This window comes from Saccopteryx leptura, chromosome 4 (assembly GCF_036850995.1).
Source record: "Saccopteryx leptura isolate mSacLep1 chromosome 4, mSacLep1_pri_phased_curated, whole genome shotgun sequence".
In the NCBI taxonomy this organism is placed as follows: Eukaryota; Metazoa; Chordata; class Mammalia; order Chiroptera; family Emballonuridae; genus Saccopteryx; species Saccopteryx leptura.
In genome coordinates, this window is record NC_089506.1 from 133,139,189 (window position 1) to 133,147,416 (window position 8,228).

Consider the following 8,228-nt stretch of genomic DNA (forward strand, 5'->3'; position numbering starts at 1 on the left):
GGCTTGAGCCCAAGGTCACTGGTTTGAGCAAGCGGTCACTCACTCTACTGTAGCTTCCTGCTCAAGGCATATATGAGAGAGCCATCAATGAACAACTAAGGAAACTAAGGAGCTGCAAAGAAGAATTGATGCTTCTCATCTCTCTCCCTTCCTGCCTGTCTGTCCCTATCTGCTCCTCTTTCTGTCTCTCCCTTTCTCTCTGTCACAAATAAAAATGAAAGAAAGGAAGAAAGAAAGAAAGAAAGAAAGAAAGAAAGAAAGAAAGAAAGAAAGAAAGAAAGAAAGAAAGAAAGAAAGAAAGGAAGGAAGAAAGAAAGAAAGAAAGAAAGAAAGAAAGAAAGAAAGAAAGAAAGAAAGAAAGAAAGAAAGAAAGGAAAGAAAGAGAAAAATACAGCAAACAGATTGGAATGGGCCAGGAGACTCATGAGAAGGTGTGGAAACTTGTTTAATTCTCCCCTTAAATCCATATCTTCTTTTTCCCTGGTAGAAAGTTTTAGCTATGTTCCAGCTTCTCCACTAAACATAATTATCTGCCTATTTACCAAAAATGGCTTAGTCTCCTTGACTAATTTTTAATGGCTTTAATTAGCACTGGACTCAGCTGAAAATGACAGAAAACTCCATCATCATTAGGGAGTGAAGCTCCTCCATTCTCTAGCTCTGCCATTGTCAGGTAGGTCCCACCCTATGGCCTGACATGACAGCTTGAGACCCAGCTATGATGTACTCATTCCAGGCAGCCTGACCTTTCTGAAACTTATATATGACACTTCTACTTACATCCTCATGGCTAGAATTTAGATATATGGCTACTCTGTAGTGGGGCAGCTGTGTTAGGCTGCCTCAATGGTGTACCAGCTGTAAGCACTTTGCTTGATTAGTGCATGAGCATGTGACAGAGGCACGTGTGCATAGTCTATATAAGGCTATGGGTACTTGTGCTTGAATGGATGGGGAATTGCAGATGGAGGATGGCCTGCCCGCCACTGTGAGGGGCCATTTTTGCTGTTTGTTTGCCTGAGAAGAAGTTTTCCCTGCCTGTGTGTTTGTCCACCATCGTGAGATTTTATTAAACAGAATGGTCCAACACTTTCCAGCTCCACAGTTTCTCTACCATCTTCCCGAATTCAATGTGGACCTGCCTGGCCTTGGTGACTGGCATTACATCTGATGTAGTGGGCAGGGTTTGGAGCAGGTTGGTATGGAGCTGCTGACACTTTCAAGGGGTGGAATAGAGGAATGGCAGTTCCTGATGGCTCTCCTATTGGGGACCATTTCCTGGGTTTTTTTACAATCCTGTAAGAAGAAACCAAGAGGGCTGTGTGAGAGGCCGAGCAAGGTTGAGGGCTCTAGGATGAGCTTCACGCTGAGTGGAAACAACGGTGTGAACTGAAGAGAGCCGACTGGGCCCAAGAACTGCAGTGTGAGATACAGATTGAGCACCAACAGTGCCTGGAACTGGAGCAGTCTCTAGAGAAGGAATTGCAGGTTTGAAAGCTGCAATTTTTCTTGGAAGCTGAACGTTGGCAGAAACAGCTGTTGGAGAAACAATTGCAGGTTCAGGAGCTCGAGAGTCAGCTTCAGGCTGAGAGCCGGCTGCTGCAGGAGTCAAAGTGGGTATGGAAAATGGAGCTGCATTCCTGCCAGTGGAGTGGCTCTGGGTGGACGGAAGTAGACATTTCCACTCCTCCTCTTCTGAGGGGGAGGCTCAGGCTGCAACTGCCATCTGCAGACTCAGAGCCCAGCTGGTGGTTGCCAAGAGGGTAAAGACCCAGCAGCCAAGAGATAGGCACAACCCCCTATGTAGGTAGTGGAGCACTCTGTGATCCAGCCCTATACCCAGGCAGAGCAGATGGAGTTGGGGGTAAAATTCATGCAGAAACCCACTGAGCCCCTAGCAGCCTGCTTGGTGCAGTTGTGGGATATAGGGTATAGATGGCATCATGTTCTCCAGAACAGAGATGGACTGTAAGGCTGTGAGGGCTGCTACTGGATCCTTGGTTGCTTGAGTTTCCCTGACAGGCTACCTGTCAGCAGCCTAGCACAAATCTAGATGTCTGAATATATTCAGATAACATAGGATAAAAATGACGAGCCCATTAAAATACCATGGGAAGATGTCGGGACGGAGACCAGTTATGGTCTAGTTTCCAGGGGCATGCAGGCTGCGTTAGAGGAATCCTGTGTCTCAGCGCATGAGAGGTGTCCAGCTGGTGGAAGAAATTCTGCATGCCTCAGATGCTGGCTGGAGAAATCTGGTGTATGTTGTCAACTATATCAAAGGTAACAAAAAAAAAAAAATGGATGAGACAGATGCTTTGTCAACAGTGAAAGTGAAAAGACCAGTCCAGAAAACATCTGATTTAATAGTGTTGGGTCTCCCATAGAAAACCACTGAACAGGATCTAAAAGAATATTTTTTTAATCTTATTTTTATTAATTTTAATGCAGTGACATTGATAAATCAGGGTACATATGTTCCGAGAAAACATCTCCAGATTATTTTGACCTTTGATTATGCTGCATACCCCTCACTCAAAGTCAAATCGTCCTCCGTCACCTTCTATCTGGTTTTCTTTGTGCCCCTAACCCTCCCCCCACCCCCTCCCTCTCCTTCCTCGCCCCCTCCCCACCCCTCCACCCCACTCCCTGTTACCATCACATTCTTGTCCATGTCTCTGAGTCTCATTTTTATGTCCCATCTATGTATGGGTTCATATAGTTCTTAGTTTTTTCTGATTTACTTATTTCACTCCATATAATGTTATCAAGGTCAATCCATGTTATTGTAAATGATCCAATGTCATCATTTCTTATGGCTGAGTAGTATTCCATAGTATATATGTACCAAAGCTTTTTAATCCACTCGTCCTCTGACGGACACTTGGGCTGTTTCCAGATCTTCGCTATTGTGAACAATGCTGCCATAAACATGAGGGTGCATTTCTTTTTCTGGAACCATTCTATGGTGTCCTTGGGGTATATTCCTAAAAGTAGGATGGCTGGGTCAAAAGGCAGTTTGATTTTCAATGTTTTTGAGGAATCTCCATACTGTTTTCCACTGTGGCTGCACCAGTCTGCATTCCCACCAGCAGTGCAAGAGGGTTCCCTTTTCTCCACATCCTCGCCAGCACTTATTCTGTGTTGTTTTGTTGATGAGCGCCATTCTGGCTGGTGTGAGGTGATATCTCATTGTGGTTTTAATTTGCATTTCTCTAATGATTAGTGATGCTCAGCATTTTTTCATATGCCTATTGGCCATCTGTATATCCTCTTTGGAGAAGTGTCTATTCATTTCTTTTGCCCATTTTTTGATTGGATTGTTTGTCTTTCTGGTGTTGAGATTTACAAGTTCTTTATAAATTTTGGTTATTAACCCCTTATCAGACGTACTGTCAAATATGTTCTCCCATTGTGTAGTTTGTCTTTTTATTCTGTTCTTATTGTCTTTGGCTATGCAAAAGCTTTTTAGTTTGATATAGTTCCATTTGTTTATCCTGTCTTTTATTTCCCTTGCCCGTGGAGATAAATCAGCAAATATATCGCTGCGAGAGATATCGGAGAGCTTACTGCCTATGTTTTCTTCTAAGATGCTTATGGTTTCACACCTTACATTTAAGTCTTTTATACATTTTGAGTTTAATTTTGTGAATGGTGTAAGTTGGTGGTCTAGTTTCATTTTTTTGCAGGTTGCTGTCCAATTTTCCCAACACCATTTGTTGAAGATGCTGTCTTTACTCCATTGTATGCCCCTACCTCCTTTGTCAAATATCAGTTGTCCATAGAGCTGTGGGTTTATTTCTGGGTTTTCCATCCTGTTCCATTGATCTATATGCCTGTTCTTATGCCAGTACCAGGCTGTTTTGAGTACAATGGCCTTGTAGTATAACTTGATATCAGGAAGTGTGATACCTCCCCCTTTATTCTTCTTTTTTAAGATTGCTGAGGCTATTCGTGTTCTCTAAAAGAATATTTTTATGGTTTAGGTCAGGGTTGGGAACCTATGGCTCGTGAGCCAGATGTGGCTCTTTTGATGGCTGCATCTGGCTCGCAGACAAATCTTTAATAAAAAAATAATAACATTAAAAGTATAAAACATTCTCATGTATTACAATCCATTCATTTCCTACCACTCATGTTTATGGTTGCGGGTGGCTGGAGCCAATCACAGCTGTCCTCCGGGACAACACCAAATTTTTATTGGATAATGCGTAACGTACACGGGTCATTGTATGGCTCTCATAAAATTACATTTTAAAATATGTGGCGTTCATGTCTCTCTCAGCCAAAAAGTTTTCCGACCCCTGGTTTAGATCAAGAAAGATATTAAAACTGGTCATTCAAAAGGGTTTGGCTTTGTTTGATTTATGGAATATGAGACCCAGGTGAAAGTCATGTCACAGTTACATATGATAGATGGACGACGGTGTGACTGTAAACTTCCTAATTCTAAGCAAAGCCCAGATGAGCATCTGAGAAGAAGAAAGGTGTTTGTTGGGCATTGTACAGAGAATATGACTGATGATGAGTTGCAGCAGTTCTTTTGCCAGTACAGAGAAATGGTAGATGTCTTCATTCCTAAACCATTCAGGGCTTTTGCCTTTGTTACATTTGCATATTATCAGGTTGCCCAGTCTTTTGTGGAGAGGACTTGATCATAAAGGGAATCAGCGTCATATATCTAATGCTGAACCAAAGCACAATAGCAATAGACAGAAAGAAGTGGCGATAATCCAGGTGGCTTTTGCAATCAGGGTAAATTTGGTAACAGTAGAGCAGGTAAAGCTGGTTTGGGAAGCAATCCAGGTAGTAACATGGGTGGAGGGATGAACTTTAGTGCTTTTAGCATTAATCCAGCGATGGTGGCTGCAGCTCAGGCAGCTCTGCAGAGCAGCTGGGGTATGATGGGCATATTAGCCAGTCAGCAGAAACCATTCAGGCCCATCAGGTAATAACCAAAGCCAAGGCAACATGCAGAGAGAGCCAAATCAAGACTTCGGTTCTAGTAATAACTTGTACAGTGGTTCTAATTCAGGTGCAGCCATTAGTTGGGGGTCAGCTTCAAATGCAGGGTCAGGCAGTGGTTTTAATGCAGGTTTTGGCTCAAGCATAGATTCTAAACCTTTTAGCTGGGGAATGTAGACAATGAGTGATGTTTGGTTTTAATGATGGGTGGGTATTCAAATTTTTCTAAATTCATGGTAAGTATATTGTAAAATATGTATATACTAAGAATTTTCAAAATCAGTTTGTTCAGTGTGGAGTATATTCAGCAGTATTTCTGCTATTTTTTTTTTTTAGAAAAAGAAGGTAAAAGCAGACCAGTTCCTTTCGGTTGAATTACATGCATGCTGTTTTCCTAGCAGTAGCGGAAGAAATGAACAGTGGTTGAAAATTTCTCTGTTTTGGTGTCTACTGACTCTTTGACAGTGACCAATGGCCTGGTTATATGATCATAAGCTGAGCAATGGAAGGCTTCCCAGCCAAGAGGATGCCCTGGCCATATGGAACACAGTCCTGTGAAAACTTGAGAGCTCCGTTAAAGGACATATTGATGTCCATCAGCAGAACACTTTTTTAGGTCTGAAAGGTGATTGAAGTCAAGAAGCAAATAGAAACCCTTGGTCTCTTAAGCTGGCCACTGATGATCATGGAATAAGTGGACATCAGAATCTATAGCTTGCAGAGATAGGCTAAACCTAGACATATTATTTTGCACCCTCTGAGGTGCAAAGCTTAAAGAACTTCTCTGTGTGCCAGCAAAAGAGACAGTGAGTGCAATTGGCTGTGTGGCATATCCTGAGAGGAAGGTCCCAAGCTTAGTTGGCAAGCAAACAATGCTGGTAGACCTGGGTGGCTGCACGTGGGTCTGAAAGGAAAAGCCACTGACTGGGCTTTGCTTGCTGATGGTAGATACCAATGCTCAGAGTGTTATGAAAGGAGCCGGACAGGAGATATTGCACAAATTTAGATGACTGAGCATCATTTCTTCAGACCAAGGAACACATTTCACAGCTCATAATGAATAGGCAGAGAGAATAGTCAATAGTACTTCTCAGTACTAGTTTGATAGCGAATTGAAATGGGCAATGAAAACATTGGTTTTCTAAATAGGGGGAAGGGTGAGGGACCCATCCAACAAGGATGGGCTGGGGCCTGAGGCCCTACGTGAAATTGGCAACCCACTTGTCTCCTTCTAATGTGCAGCAGGTGTTGGCATTGCCTGTAATGGACTTCTTACCTTGGTGATTTGCACAGACAGCTGGGCTTTCTATCATGGACTGCTTCTCATCCAGTTGTAGAGACACACCAAGGACACTTTTTGCTTTCAATGGACATGGCCCTGGATTGTCCGCCACCCCCAACCCCCCACGACGGGTGGCCTTGTTGGCACCGTGGGGTTGGGAGTTGGATGTGGGCCTGCAGTTAACGCCCTGGGAAGAGTGCTCAAGGAGACATTGTGAAGGGCACCTTTGAAATGTATGTAATGTACCTATTATGAGGTAAGCAACTCTAAAGGGGTGGAGTGTGGGGCAGCTGTGTTAGGTTTGCTCACTGGTTTACCAGCTGCAAGTACTTTGCCTGATTGGTGCGTGAGTGTGTGGCAGTGCCACCTGTGTGTGGTCTATGTAAGGCTATGGGTGCTTGGGCTCATGGAGAGGGGATTGCGGATGGCAGATTGCCTGCCCACTACTGTGAGGGGCCATTTTGCTGTTTGTTTGCCTGAGAGGTGGTTTCCCTGCCTGTGTATTTGTCCCCCGTTGTGAGACTTTATTAAACAAAATGGCCCAACACTTTCTGGCTCTACAGTTTCTCTAATGTCTGCCCAAATCCAATGTGGACCTGCCTGGCCTTGGCCACCGGCATTACATCTGTCCACAAGGGAAATTGGGAAATGTGGTATTTATTCTATGGGTATATACCTAGCTAAAAACAGAGCATTTATTGCTAAAAAGAAGAAGAAGAAGAAGAAGAAGAAGAAGAAGAAGAAGAAGAGGAGGTGGAGGAAGAGGAGGAGGAGGAGGAAGAGGAGGAGGAGGAGGAGGAGGAAGAAGAGGAGGAGGAAGAGGAGGAGGAGGAGGAGGAAGAGGAGGAGGAGGAGGAAGAGGAGGAGGAGGAAGAAGAGGAGGAGGAGGAGGAGGAGGAGGAGGAGGAGGAGGAAGAAGAAGAAGAAGAAGAAGAAGAAGAAGAAGAAGAAGAAGAAGAAGAAGAAGAAGGAGAAGAAGAAGAAGAAATAAAACAGAAACAGGGGCCCCTAGAAGTAGCAGTTAGTGTTCTCAAGGGTTAGATGATATAAATGTTCAGGAGGAAATGCTTTTTAAAATTATGTTATAATAATGATAATGACTTTCCTGAAAAGGCCAAGTGGCTCTCATTTATTACTCTGGGGCACAACAATATTGCCACTGATCAGAATAAGAAGTTTCCCAAGGAGAGGCAATGCTTAGCTGGAGACAGAGAGGGTGGATTTTCAGAACAGAATTGGGGCCTGTGTCTAGCCTGGTTAGTGTCATTGCTCAGACAGGAAAACAGTCACCTTTTTAGCAGTTCCCAGCACCAGTGGCTCAGGTCACCTGCTCCTTATGTTTTGGAATCAGGAAAAATTATGAGTTTTGATGACTTGAAACTTGAGCCGTGGGGGATTTGAAGGCATCTGCAGTATTTTAAATCAAATGAGCATATTAGGGTCACGGAGCACATTTGTGTCCTGCAGAGGACCGAGCGGCTAATTCCTACTCAGTTTGTTGTGCTCCAACTGAGTTACGTGGTGAGCTACAACTGTGCCCTGCATGTGGTAGAATTGATTCCATTGAAACTAAAGATGGTGGTCAGAAATAAAATTATACCTTCAGGCATTAGTGAAAAGTGGCTTTTAAAAGAATCTTACTTTCCCCTAGATTAAACTATAATTTGAAAACTGATTTATTCATTTCTGTTTTCATTCACTAGGTCAAGCATCAATTGCTTGGATATCTCTGAGCACTTGGCAGATAGGCAGAGATGACATTGAAAAGCTTGCTCAGTTCTGATAGATTTGCAACTGTCCATGGTCTGTAGACACTCTAAATGTCTTAGTTTTTTATTCAGCTGGGAAGGCAGCGTGGTAGAAAGAGCACTGAGTTAGGAGAACTGAGTTAAAGTCAGCCCTATGTAATTTTGGGCAACTCTCTTAACCTTTTTAGGTCCTAACTTCCTCAAATGTATGATTTATGGTTGAGTTAGATAAG

The 8,228-nt window shown here is 43.3% G+C and overlaps 1 pseudogene; it reads left to right on the forward strand.

The window, feature by feature from the left end:
• Positions 1-2,053: 2,053 nt before the first annotated feature.
• Positions 2,054-5,142, forward strand: LOC136404463 (TAR DNA-binding protein 43-like; annotated as a pseudogene).
• Positions 5,143-8,228: the final 3,086 nt, after the last annotated feature.